This window comes from Saccopteryx leptura, chromosome 4 (genome assembly GCF_036850995.1).
Source record: "Saccopteryx leptura isolate mSacLep1 chromosome 4, mSacLep1_pri_phased_curated, whole genome shotgun sequence".
Taxonomy (NCBI): Eukaryota; Metazoa; Chordata; class Mammalia; order Chiroptera; family Emballonuridae; genus Saccopteryx; species Saccopteryx leptura.
Genome location: NC_089506.1, coordinates 59945543 through 59959786, shown reverse-complemented (window position 1 = coordinate 59959786; position 14244 = coordinate 59945543). Strand labels below are relative to the sequence as shown.

Here is a 14244-nt window from a genome sequence, read left to right as displayed (position 1 = left end):
AAAACAATAATGAAAGTTTCCAGAAAATTTCTATTATTATCTTAAATAGCCAAATACAAACTATGTATCACCACCAATAAATGTTATTTATAATGTGCTGAACATATGAATGATTTCATAAAATTTAAACAAAATTTTGTGAGAGTTAAAAAAAATTTTTTTTCTTTTTAAGAAAAATTAATTATTTTAAACTATAAAAAAATGCACAGGAAATTGTAATAAGCCTTCATGTACCCGCCACCAAATTTAAGAACTATTACCAATATAGTAGCAATCTACTTCATGATACTTCTTCTTTCCTTCTCCTTCATAGAAACATAAAATTCAATAACTATTCTGAATTTGGAGTAATTTTTTTTACATATCAGTTGTCATTATTATACAATATATAGATGATATAGTTCTATGTATAACCTTTACATTATATGTATTTATTTTTACTACACTTGATCTTAGCCAAAAGGCAGATAAGCGATGTGTGTATTTATTTTTAATTACACTTTTTACTTAAATGTAATTTTTAATTACATTTTACCATACTTTATGCACCTTATTACATCATACTTTTTCTGTTTAGATTGTGTTTTATATTAAATAGCTTTGAACTAAGTACTTCTCAATATATAATGGAAAAGAAATGGTGTTAAGAAATATTTCCTGTCTTTCATTCTAAAACCTACCTTGTTGATGTACCATGACCAATCCGTAAATATTTATTTTATTTATTTACTTCCATACTTACTTACTTACTTATTTCTTACTTACTTAGATTCCATATGTAAGTGAAATGGTATAGTGTTTGTGTTTCTCTGTCTAACTTATTTCACTCATTACAATATCTTCTAGGTCCATCCATGTTGTTGTAGATGGCAAGATTTATTTCTATTTTTTATGACTGAATCACAATACATTGTATATATGCAGCTCTTCTTTATCCATCCATCTATTGATGGATACTTAGATTGGTTCTATATCTTGGCTATAGTAAATAATGCTGCAAAGAACAAATGAATGTATGTGCCTTTTTGATTCATGTTTTGAGTTTCTTAAGTAAACACCCAGAGATAGAATTGTTGGGTCCTTTGTTGTTTCTTTTAAAGCCTTTGTTTTAGTCTATTTTGTTTGATATAAGTATCATTACTCTAGCTTTTTGGGGTTTTTTTGTGTTCATATTCATGAAATAGCTTTTTCTATTTCTTTACTTTCATTCTACATGTGTCTTTCAATCGGAAGTGAGTCTTATGGACAGCATATGTAAGAGTCTTGTTTTGTTATCCATTCAGCCACTATATATCTTTAGATTGGAGCATCTAATTTATTTGCATTTAAGGTGATTGTTGCCAGATTTGTATTGATTGCCATTTTATTATACATATTTTTTTTTATTTTCTTCTTCTTAAGGAATAACCTTTAACAATTCTTGTTACACTGGTTTGGTGGTGATAGATCCCTTTACCTTTACCTTTTTTCTTATCTGGGAAGCTCTTTAGCTGACCTTTGGTTCTAAATGATAACTTTGTTGAGTAGAGTGATTTAGTTTGGAAGTCCTTGCTTTTCATCACTTTGAACATTTCATGTCAATCCTTCTGGTGTGTAAAGTTTCTGTTGAGAAATCAGCAAAAAGTCTTATAATAGCTCCCTTATAGGTAACTAACTGATTTTCTCATGCTGTTTTTAAGCTTCTCTCTTTGTTTTTAACCTTTGTCATTATGGTGTTTCTTGGTGCGGGCCTTTTTGGGTTCATCTTGCTTGACATTCTGCACTTCCTGGACTTGTATGTCTACTTCCTTTACACAGTAGAGAAATTTTTGTCATTATTCTTTTAATAAGTTTTTAATTCCGTGCTCTCTTCCCTTTCCTTTTGAATCACTGATTTAAGCCTCTGTTTCTTCTACTCTATTATTTCTTGTATTCTTCACAGAAGTTATTTTATTTTTCATTTATGACTTGTTCTTTCTTATGTTTTCTTTCTCCATTTTTATGTTTTTTATTTCTCTGCTGAAGTTTTTTCCCCCTAACTTTATTAACCATCCTTATATCTAGTGTTTTAAACTCTGTATCTGGTAGCTTGCTTGTATTCATTTTGTTTATTTATTTTTCTGGAGCTTTGTTCTGTTCTCTTATTTGGGACGTTTCTTTGTATCTTCATTTTGGCTGCCTCCTTGTGTTTGTTCCTATGTATTAGGTAGAACTGCTATATCTTCAAGTTTAGTAGAATGTTCCATTGAAGTAAGAGTTCTATAAAACCTTGTGGTGAAGCCTCCATCGTCATCTAATCTAGGGGCTTCAGCTGTGGCCTCCTGCGTGGGCTGTATGCACCCTCCTTTCATAGTTGAGCCTTGACTGCAGTTGGACTGTCAATGGGAAGAATATACTGGCAGGTTGATGGGTTTCAAGAACTTTCCATGACCACAGAGAAGGATCTTCTGTGCAGCGGCTGGCTCCATAGAGCAGAACTTGTTTTGGTTGGATTCTAGTGTCCAATGAGTTCACCCATTGAGTATGTTATTTGAGGAGGTGATTGGATAGTACTCCAGTGTGGTCTGAAACTGTCAACTGGGTGTGCTGGGTCTAGGGAATCTCAGGAGATTTAGGCCAAGTTCAACCAGTGCAAGTGCTCTGCTCAGGATCACCTGGCATGAGGTACTAAGCAATCTGTACTTTTACTGGGCCTGGAGGTATCTGGGAGGGTCAAGTTGTGAAGCAAAGTAGGCTGCTGCGGCCCTGGCCGGTTGGCTCAGCGGTAGAACGTCGGCCTGGCGTGCGGGAGACCCGGGTTCGATTCCCAGCCAGGGCACATAGGAGAAGCGCCCATTTGCTTCTCCACCCCCCCTCCTTCCTCTCTGTCTCTCTCTTCCCCCTCCCGCAGCCAAGGCTCCATTGGAGCAAAGATGGCCCGGGCGCTGGGGATGGCTCCTTGGCCTCTGCCCCAGGCGCTAGAGTGGCTCTGGTCGCGGCAGAGTGACCCCCCCCCAGGGGCAGAGCATCGCCCCCTGGTGGGCGGAGCGTCGCCCACAGGGCGTGCGGGGCGGATCCCGGCCGGGCGCATGTGGGAGTCTGTCTGACTGTCTCTCCCCGTTTCCAGCTTCAGAAAAATACAAAAAAAAAATTTAAAAAAAGTAGGCTGCTGCTATGCCAGGCCTAGAACCACTTAGCAAGAGGCAAGATGCTGCTTGTTTGGTGTTGTGAACCTTTGAAAGATTTTAGAAAAATTCACAGCAAGGGACAAGACAGGCCATTTGTATGAAAACACTATGCAAAACAACTTGTGTGAGCCCATGAATTGACTAAGGTAGTCTTATCACCAGAGCAGTTAGTGTTAGCCAGGTGGATAAAGACTCAGATACCGTGCCTACCTGCTGGCTTGGTATGGAGAGTGCTCAGCAAAGAAACCATAGTCCTAGCTATTACTTTTGTTTGGGAAAAAGCAGCCCCTCTGACCTTTGACCCTAAGCTAGATATTTTAGTTTCTCAAAGTATGTTGAGACCCATACAGTGTCTCGGCCATTCTACCATTCTTGCTGTGGTTTCTTTTTTATATCTCTAGTTATAGGACTCAACTAGGCTTTAAGCAGTTCTGAATGTTGGTTATTCTGTAGTTTAGCTGTAATTCTGACTGGTTGTATGAAGATGTGAGTATTGCATTTTCTTATGCTGCATCTTGACCAATAGGCTCTCTACTGTCTTAAATAGGTAAATAAAAAGCTTCTCCAGCGTTTTTTTTTTAATTATAGAACTAGAGTGATACATTTATACAATGGTATACTACTCAACCATAAAAAGAAGAAAATCTTTACTTTTGCGACAGCATGGACAAACCTGGAGAGTATTATGCTAAGTGAAATAAGCCCCTCAGAAAAAGGCAAATACTATTTTATTTTGCTTAAATGTGGAATCGAATGAACAAAAAAAAAGTAATAAACTAAATAAAAACAGAAGCATAAAGACATGAAACAGATTGAGAGCTGTCAGAGGAAAGGGAGGTTGAGGGCTAGATGGAAGAAGGTGAAGGATTTTTGTATACTGTACAATATATAGACATAGACAACAGTGTTGTGATAGTAAGAAGGAAAGGGGATGAGGGAAGGTATAGATGGGCAAAGGGAGGATGAATGAAGAGGATAAGGGTCCTTGGGCAATGGGCACACAATGCAGTGTGCAGATATTTTGTTGAGTTGTGCACTTGAAACCTGTATGGTTTGTGAACCAATATCATCCCAATAAATTCAACAAAAAATAAATCTTGGAACTAGACAAAGCTGGTGCAATAAAGCATTCTTTTTCTGTGCATTCCTAGGTATGACAAATATATACATATATGTGTATACATAAATATATTTTTAATATGAAATAAATGAATAGTTTATGCATGTTCAGTTGATTAAAATTCCTTCTTGTTTATTCTATGAAAAATGATAATATTTAATAATATAAAATGTGACAGTTATTTTGAAATATGTAAAGTATCTGAATACATTTTACAAAATACCTAACAAACTTTTTTTCTATCAGCTTTAATAATATTTCTGTTGGATAAAGAGTGCCCCTTATGACTAATAAGATTTACTCAAATCACATAGTTTTATATTTAGCAATCCTGGTTCCCTTATATTTTAACAATTAAAAGACCAAATGAATTATTTATTATTGCAACTTAGAAATTTTAACTTGCAATGAACCTTGAAATGATTTTAGCATGATTCTGACTTATATTGGTATGTACACTATAATGTAAGTTTACTACTACCATAAGAATTTATTATTGCCAATTTATAGCAATTATATTAGATAAACCAGCTGATAATGAATGGCAGCAATTCATTCATTCAAGTAACAATTACTAAGTTCTTATTTAAATGTCAGATTCTAGCCAAAGTTCTTGTATTATATATCTGTTACTGATAATGGTCATAATCTGTAAATGTGATGACTAATAAACAGTTTCTTAAAAGAAAAACAAGCCATTTGAGGAAAGGAAAATTAAAATTGTAAATCTATTGTATCCTTGGAGGAATTTTGATTAAAGTTCTAGGGGAAAAAAGGGAAAGATATACTCAACAAGTAGACACTGCTAGAGCTGTTATTACACTCAGGCTGGCAGTAGTTGCTGGCCTCTGTGCTTGCCATTGTGACTTGTACTGCCCTGTAAGTATAGCACTTTTTGTTCTGATAATGGCTTTTATAGCTTCTTGCCCTTCATCCTACAACAAGTAATTCCTACTGAAAGAATACAGGACATGGAATCTGGAAAATTTAACTTTCAGTGTTCCTGCTCCAGTGTTAGGAAGAAACATAGGACCACCCCTATGTATGCAGGTGTAAACTGAGAGATATTTGGCACCTCCCATCATGTAGTAAGAATAATACTGACTACTCTTACTTGGAAATTTAATATGCCTTTAAACTGACTGCTAAAAATCTCAACCCATACTGTGAATTTTCCCCTGTGTTTGTGTTAATTCAACAACAAAATTAGGCCTCCATTCAATATAGCTGTTAAAAAATAGACCAATTCCATTAAATGTTTTCCACTTATTTAGAATAACACACAATAAGGGAATAATAATTTTCTTCAACTCACCTAATCTCTCCTAGCCTTTTTTCTCCCTGCTTATATTTTGGATGCAATACTGTTCAATTTTTTAAATTGGATAATATTATTGATGAAAATAACATTATGATAACTACTTGTATGTACTGAGCTCTCATTTGGTTGCCAGAATAGCAGGCAAATAACTTAGGTGACTTTTTTGCTCTTTAATTCTAGAAAAATCTCACAGGGTAGATACTATTAAGTTAACTGCTGACTCAAACCCTTATAACCATTGAGGAGAGTCAGGATTTGGACTTTAACCCAAATCAAGAAACCATGGTTATTAGACACCATACCACAATGCCTCTTACCCTGGTCATTGCACAAATACAGAGCCTAACGTAGCTTTGCAGTTCTTTCTCATTGTTGCCTGGGTCTTAATAACCTGATTCCTTCCTTCTACGTAATAGTATTGTTCTCACCCTGCCACTGAATTATGTCTGACTCAGAATATCATTTATAGTCACCCTGTTATATGCTTCTAAACTCAGTCTCCTTTATGCAGTTTGTTTATAGGCAAGTTCTCACCCCAAATATCATGCTTCTATTTTATTACATTTTATTTATCATAAGCAAAGAAATGAAATGAAACTCTACAACATTCTTTGGGAATAAAATATATGCATGTTAAATTCTGATTTAAAAAAAATACTGGTTAAACATACTTAAAAAAGAGAAAAACAGTAAAGTTAAAGTGTACATGTTGAGCAGAGTATCGTGCATTGGTTACCAATCCCATAGGAAGATTAAACACTTCTACCCATTCCATCTTAATATAGAAGTCACCAAGGAAAATGCAAAGTAGTCAATGTTTTGCTCATGTAAGAAAGAGGCAGAGCAGCAAAAAAAAAAAAAAAAAAAAAAAAAAATTAGTAGTAGGTGTCAATTAACCCTGGTCAGAGTGTCTCACCTGCAGGCCACACACACAGGGCAGTTTATCTTTGCACATCCTTCTTGTGCTGAAGCAGAATGACCCTGCCCCTTGCTCCAGGACACATATAACACATGTGCCATATGATGCACATGCTTCAAGCAGAGTCAAAATCATTTATTGAGCCTGAAATAGAGAAAGATATTCCTACAAAAGTGATATAAGCAGTGACAGCTCTTTATCTCTTCCTAAAAAAAGTGTTCCAGGCCCAAGTGCCGATCTTATGCAGCTGAATGAGCTTCAAAAGACTGCATTCATAATGCTTACTTTCCCATCATAGAAAACCTTAATTAGAGCAAATATAAATTATATATTCTTCTGGAAAATGTATTTTTTCATAAATCACTACACATTGAAAAAAGAAATTAAAACTAATATTTCTTAATCCCAGACTACATCATTTTTTGTCTTCCCTTTTCCAAATATCTTTATTTTTCTATTCTTGTGTATGCTTTTCTTTCAGTGCTATAGTGAAAAAAAACTCTCTTCTAAGTCCAAGACAGATTTCTGAAAATTTATATAAAGTTGGTTTCTTTTTGCTCTTGATTCAAGCAAAGAAAGAAAACTTTTGTCACAAAACCCAAAGCTTCTTGAGTAGCTAATATTTATTTTCTTTTTTTTGTCTGTCATGGTAAGCATCTTCTTGAGTCAACTTTACATGTTAGCAACAAATAAAGCTCTTTAATTTTCTGGAAAAATAAAACTGAAAATGGCCATCTGTTCAACCTTCTGTTATCAAAGCTGTCCCTTAGTTGTGTATCTGTAGCATCTTTTCAGAACTACAGGGGAAAGATGTGACTAATAGAGAAATGCTTTTGTAATAACCCTTAACAATTTAGAAATGCATAAAAATAAGAATAATTATTAATTAAAAACATATATAAAAAACTTTCACAGTAGTTCATATTCTTAATTTTCAAATGAATAATTTCTTTTTCAAAATATTTTTAAAAAAGTAATTTTAATATCAAGTACCATCATCTGTAAGATGTTTTCTTTTACCATTCACCCTCATAAGAATGAGAAATATCAAGATTTAAAAATAATTGTCCAATAACTTAGGACTTTCAGGAGGGTAGCTGAGAATATACAAGATAATTTATAAGATTGGTTTGCAAGCTTTTAAAAAATCTCTCTTTATAATTCAGATACATATATCAAAACTAAACAGAATTAAAATAATAAGTGAGTTTTGACCTCTAATAGATATAAAAAATACATACTAGAAATTAAGCAAAAACAAAATCTTAAAAACTTGTTTTGACATTAAATAAACAAAAGCAGTATACAAAATACAGGGGTAAACCCTGGCCTGGTAGCTCAGTTGCTTAGAGCGTCTCCCTGACATGTTGACTTTGCAGATTTGATCCTCAGTCAGGATACATACACGAATCAACCAATGATGGCACAAAAAAGCAGAACAACAAATTGATCTCTTTCTTTCTTCCTCTCCTCTAAAAATCAATTAAAAAATACAGGGATGGGAAAAAGTTGGTTTACAGTTGAGTTGTTTTATTTATTATTGTATTATTAATTGTATTTTTTATGTTTGTTCTTATTTGTTTGTTATGATTAGACAATCTCATTTTTGACTAGACTCAGACTTAGAAGTAGAAGCTCTCATAGAGGACAGCCTATGTCTCTTGGCAATCCGTTCCTGATGGGTTTTTTCTTTTTCTTTTTTGTTTGTTTATTTATTTATTTATTTATTTATTTGCCCTACTTTATTCTCTTAGCCAACAGTTTAGCATATTTACAGCTCCTTTCTTATTTTTCTTAGTACTTGATTCTTCAGAGCAATATACCCACGTTTGTGTATCAGGACACATGGAGTAGTAACAAGATGCTGAATTTGGGTTTTTTGGCGCTATGTTTTCTACCTTCTTTGTGTAGGGGCTTTCTCACAACATACTGGTAAATGCCATCTTTAGAAAGACTGAAAAATTTGCAGATTCAACTAGCTCTTTTGAGTCCCAGGCAAGGGGCACAGTAGTATCCATGAGACCAGGATACTTCCCCATTGACCAAGTTGAGAACACTGAGACTGGCATTTACAGTGCAACCCCGAATAGATCTGTGCCTTCTCTCTCCACTCCTACTTGGACTATAACAGGAGTGCCCCTTACTCAGCAGCAGGCAGACACAGCAATAGGTCAAGACACCCTGCTTCATGGTAAAACCTTGTTTGTCATTCCCACTACTGATCCAAACCACATAACCCTTTTATTTTATTTTTTTTACCTTGAGTGTCAGCAGCAACTTGTGAGGTCATATGCTTCTCATAAATGGTACGAAGTTTGTGTTCATTGTCCATTTTAATGTGTTTATGACAGCCACTGGCTGGGAAAGATGTTCATCTTCATCCTTAAGCAGCTAACTGCCTTTGAGATGCTGTGAAAAAAAGTATCTGGGTTTTTTTTTTTCCATATAAAAAACTGTAAACCTACATTTGCTCACTCCAGTACAGTGATTATCCTTATAACTGTAAATGAGAGTATTAGAAAAAATGATTAGAGAAGTCAAGATAATACTTTTAAATGGTTGTCTTGTAGGTTAGTCTTACAAGATAAAATAATTTGTTATTTGTTACACAATGCATATAAGAAGCATCATTCTATTAAATATATTTTTGAATTATCAACATGACTCACTTGCTTAAAGACAAATGATCACCTTAAAAAGGATGTGGACATAGTTGAGAGTGTGCCAAATATTTTAACAGCAAACTATCTGGGCCTTATTTATAAAAGAGGTACTTGAACCAAAAAATAAAAATAAAAAGGGGCTAGGCCATTGTTTTTATCTATTTCTCATATTTTCAATTAATGAGTATTCTGTTTCTGTTCTGAAATATTGATGGTGACTTGATCCAGAATTAGAGAGAGGGTGATAAGAAAATATCCTTCTGCATGCACTCACTGGGCCAAATAATCCATCATAATGTATGACTGGGATGAGAGAGAATAACATAAAATTAAAATTTTTTTGCCTGCTACTGCTAAAAATAAATTTATGTAAGCACATCACATTTTCTCAGGTCTTAAGTTATTGATAAAATTAAGTTATTGCAAGAATGATCAATTGAGCATTGTTCGATAGGCTCATGCAATGTTTAAATGGTAATTATTTATAGAATTTTTTTTCTTCTTAGATGCCATTACTTAGTACACCATGCAATCTATTCCTCAAATTTTTGTGGACGGTCACATAACTTCACAATATCAGATGGTGATTTTAATGAAAAGCAATTTAAATTATTGTGCCAATTGTATATATTTTCAAAAAACAATTATTAATGATTTAGGAAACTTAAATATATCTAGTCATTTTCTTTATATTCTTTAAGTTTTAATTTTTATCACTTATCTAATTTTTCATTTGATAAGAAATGTTTTTTGTTTTGCTTATATTCATTTATTATTAGCATGCTTAATGATTCTTTTCAGCAAAACAGGTTTTTAAAATTAATTAATTAATTAATTAAATTTTAAAGGAAGAGAGGCAGAGAGAGAGAGAGAGAGCCATCAAGTTGTTCCGCTATATGCCCTGACCAGGGAATCGAACTATAAACCTCTGTACTCCGGGAGGACACTCCAACCAACCGAGCTATCTGGCCAGGGCTTAATTTTTTAAATTTATTGATTGATTGATTTTTAGAGAGACAGAGAGAAGAAGGGAGAGAGAGGAGAGAGCAAAAAAAAAAGCATTGATTTTGTTGTTCCACTCAGCTGTGCATTCATTGGCTGCTTCCAGCGTGTGCTCTGTGGGACTGAACCCGCAAACTTGTCATTTTGGGACAACACCCTTAAATGACTGAGCTAACAGGCCAGGGCCTAAAACAGAAATTTAAATTGTAGAGTCTCAGTTTGCATACTCAGATTTCATTCATGATGCAGTGACTAAAAGTAAATCTGAATAATATGACATGAATTTTTTTTTAAAACAAGATTTCTCTGTGACTCTTCAAAAAAATTGTTTGAAAATCCTAAATTTTATTCCTTAATTTTTCTATCAAAATGGCTATTTCCATAAGCAATTTGTTTTTATTTTTTTTATGTCCTCTATTACCCTGAAAATTCAGTGGGCATTTTATATTTATTTCATTTTGGTAAATAGTCTTTATTTAAAAACTTTATAGTTAAGACTTATTACATGATTATAGTTAAGTGCTTATATACTTTGAGTAATTCCTTAAGTTTTGTGATTATATACTCTGTGCTCTAGTGAAAAATTGCCTTTTCATTAAACAGGTTATATGCTATGCTATCACTACTCTCAAAATAACCAAGTAATGGAGAGTCTATTTTTAATGAAATCAATATTTAAGGTGCTCCATGTCGCATAGAAAGTAGAGAGGCTAAGAGTCAAGTCCAGGGCCTTTTGATTCCCAAAGACACTGTGCCATGTGGCCTTCTCTATAGTATGCTTTCAGCACATAGGACATCATTTGAAAAGTCTGCCTTTTTGCATGAAATTTTATTAAATTTCATTCTTGGAGTACATTCCTCACATATAACGCTCATTATCAAAGGCCATAATAGTTTAGTGTTGGGATTTATTTTTCCCTACCAATTTTCTTTTGAAGTGTGCAAAGTCATCTAGAGATTATAGGTGAGTAAGTACCAGAGAGAGTGTAATCATTTATCACAGTAGTAACTCAGATTGGTAATGCCACAGCCATGCCTGTTTTTGTATCATTCTAATCTCACAGTCCCCTGGTATTTTTGGCTCCCTACAAGATGCAGCTATATAAATTCTGTTTGTCAGATATACATCCAGGGCAGGAACACTCTTGCTTCCCTCTTTTTCTACTCATCTTGCTTTACTTGCTTTCTAACTTCCAGGAATTTGTCATTGGTGCTAATTGTCACTGCTTATTTCATGGTGCTGTTAATTAATTTTCTCTTTCGAATTTATCATCTTCTTTTGTTTTTCCAAAAGGCATTTGAGAAGAAAAGTGCCATCATAAACTAGAAACATTGTAATATTAAAAATTCTTTACATTCTTATTAAATTTATTGCAATTACATTGTTTAATAAACCTATGTAGGTGTCAGTACACTGCTATACTACATCATCTGTATATTTTTTTTTGTTGTTGTTGTTTGTTTGTTTTCATTTTTCCGAAGCTGGAAACGGGGAGGCGGTCAGACAGACTCCTGCGAGCGCCCAACTGAGATCCACCCGGCATGCCCACCAGGGGGCGATGCTCTGCCCCTCTGGGGCGTCGCTGTGTTGCATCCAGAGCCATTCTAGTGCCTGAGGCAGAGGCCACAGAGCCATCCTCAGCGCCCGGGCATATTTTGCTCCAATGGAGCCTTGGCTGCGGGAGGGGAAGAGAGAGACAGAGAGGAAGGAGAGGGGGAGGGTGGAGAAGCAGATGGGTGCTTCTCCTGTGTACCCTGGCGGGGAATCGAACCCGGGACTCCTCCATGCCAGGCCGATACTCTACCGCTGAGCCAACCGGCCAGGGCCTCATCTGTATATTGTATAGTGTATTCAACATACAAATTCAAGTCTTCTATCACTATTTATCACTCCTTTATGCTCTTCTAGGTCCCCCAACCCCCTTTTCTTTTTATAACTGTTATGTGTGTCTATGAGTTTTGTTTATTTCCTTTCAACATTTTCACCCAGCTCCCCAAAACCCTTCCCCATTAACAGACATCAGTCTATTTTCTATATCTATGAGTCTGTTTCTATTTTGTTTGTTTGTTTATTTTATTCATTAGATTGCACATATAAATGAAATCATGTCGTATTTGTCTTTTACTGTCTGGCTCAATACTCTCTAGGTCCCTCCATGCTTTAGTGAAAGACAAGATTTTCTTCTTTTTTATGGCTAAGTAGTATTCCATTTTGTAAATGTACCATAGCTTTTCTATCCACCCATCTACTGATGAGCACTTGAGCTGCTTTCAAATCTTGGCTATTGTAAATAGCTCTGCAATAAACAGAGGAGTACATATGTTATTTTGAATCAGTGTTTTGAGTTTCTTAAACTATACAGGGAGTAAAAATTAGTTTACTGCTATTTCTGTGAAAGATTTCTGAGATTTTACTATATATGTTTTATTCTCAAATATATAATGTTTTCAGTTTTAACAGTTTGTAATCTATTTTGAGTTTTTTCTTGTGTATGGTATAAAAAGGTAGTCTTATTTTATTTATTTATTTTTTTGCACATAACTGTTCAAATTTCCAACATCATTCATTGCATAGACTACCTTGGCCCCTTGTATGTTCTTCCCTCCTTTATTGAATATTAATTGACCATGCATGTGTGAATTTATTCTTGGGCTCGCTATTTTGTTACATTGTTATCTTTGTTTTTATGCCAGTAACATGCTGTTTTGATTACTATGGCTTTGTAGTATAGTGTAGTATTCATTAGCGTGATTCTTCTAACTTTGTTTTACTTTTGACGATTGTTATTGTTATTCAGGGTCTTGTTTGGTTCCACGTAAAGTTTTGATATACTTATTTTAGCTCTGTGAAATATACCATTGGAATTGTGTTGAATATGTAGATTGCTTTGGGTAGTATGGACAATTTATGCTTTCATTTGTATGTGTCATCTTCAATTTTTTTAATGTTTTATAATTTTCCAATTACAGGTCTTTATATATTTGGTTAATTTTATTTAAAGGTATTTTATTGTTGATGAAATTGTAAATGAGATTGTTTTCTTACTTTCCCTTTCTGATAGTTTATTATTGGCATATAAAAATGAAACTAATATATGGATATTTATTTTGTATACTACTACTTAACTGAATTATTTGTCAGTTCTAATAGATATTTCGTATGAATCTGTAGGGTTTTCTGTATACAAATAATGACAGTTTTACTTCTTCCTTTCCAATACGGATGTATTTTATTTGTTCTTCCTTTCTGATTGCCAAGGCTAAGACTTTTAGTACTATGTTGAATAAAAATGGTGACAGTGAACATCCCTGTCTTATCCCTGATCTTAATGGAAAACTTGTACTTTTTGACAGTATTATGTTGATTGTAGATTTTTCACAGAAGTCCTTTCCTATGTTGAGGTATGTGCCCTCTAATCCCACTTTGCTAAATTTTTTTTTTTTTTTGTATTTTTCTGAAGCTGGAAACAGGGAGAGACAGTCAGACAGACTCCCGCATGCGCCCGACCGGGATCCATCCGGCATGCCCACCATGGGGCCACGCTCTGCCCACCAGGGGGTGATGCTCTGCCCATCCTGGGTGTCGCCATGTTGCGACCAGAGCCATTCTAGCGCCCGAGGCAGTGGCCACAGAGCCATCCCCAGCGCCCGGGCCATCCTTGCTCCAATGGAGCCCTGGCTGCGGGAGGGGAAGAGAGAGACAGAGAGGAAGGTGTGGCGGAGGGGTGGAGAAGCAAATGGGCTCTTCTCCTGTGTGCCCTGGCCGGGAATCGAACCCGGGTCCTCCACACGATAGGCCGATGCTCTACCGCTGAGCCAACCGGCCAGGGCCCCACTTTGCTAAATTTTTATCACAAATGGGTGCTGGCTTTATTAAATTTTTCAGCATCTAGTCATATTATGTGATTTTTATGCTTCATTTTGTTTTGTAGTGTATCACTTTTATTGATTTTTATATATTGTATCAACCTTGCATCCTTGTAATAAAACCTACTTGATCATGGTGTTGATCTTTTTAATCTATTGCTGAATCTTGTCTGCTAATACTTTGTTGATAATTTTAGCATCTAAAT

The 14244-nt window shown here is 34.9% G+C and overlaps 1 non-coding gene and 1 pseudogene across 1 annotated transcript; both read right to left on the bottom strand.

The window, feature by feature from the left end:
- Positions 1 to 8106: 8106 nt before the first annotated feature.
- LOC136404158 (small ribosomal subunit protein eS6-like) lies at positions 8107 to 8871 on the bottom strand (annotated as a pseudogene).
- Positions 8872 to 13926: 5055 nt separating this feature from the next.
- TRNAD-AUC (transfer RNA aspartic acid (anticodon AUC)) lies at positions 13927 to 14002 on the bottom strand. Its single transcript has one exon. It is a non-coding gene; the product is annotated as a tRNA-Asp (tRNA).
- Between the last annotated feature and the right edge of the window lie 242 nt (positions 14003 to 14244).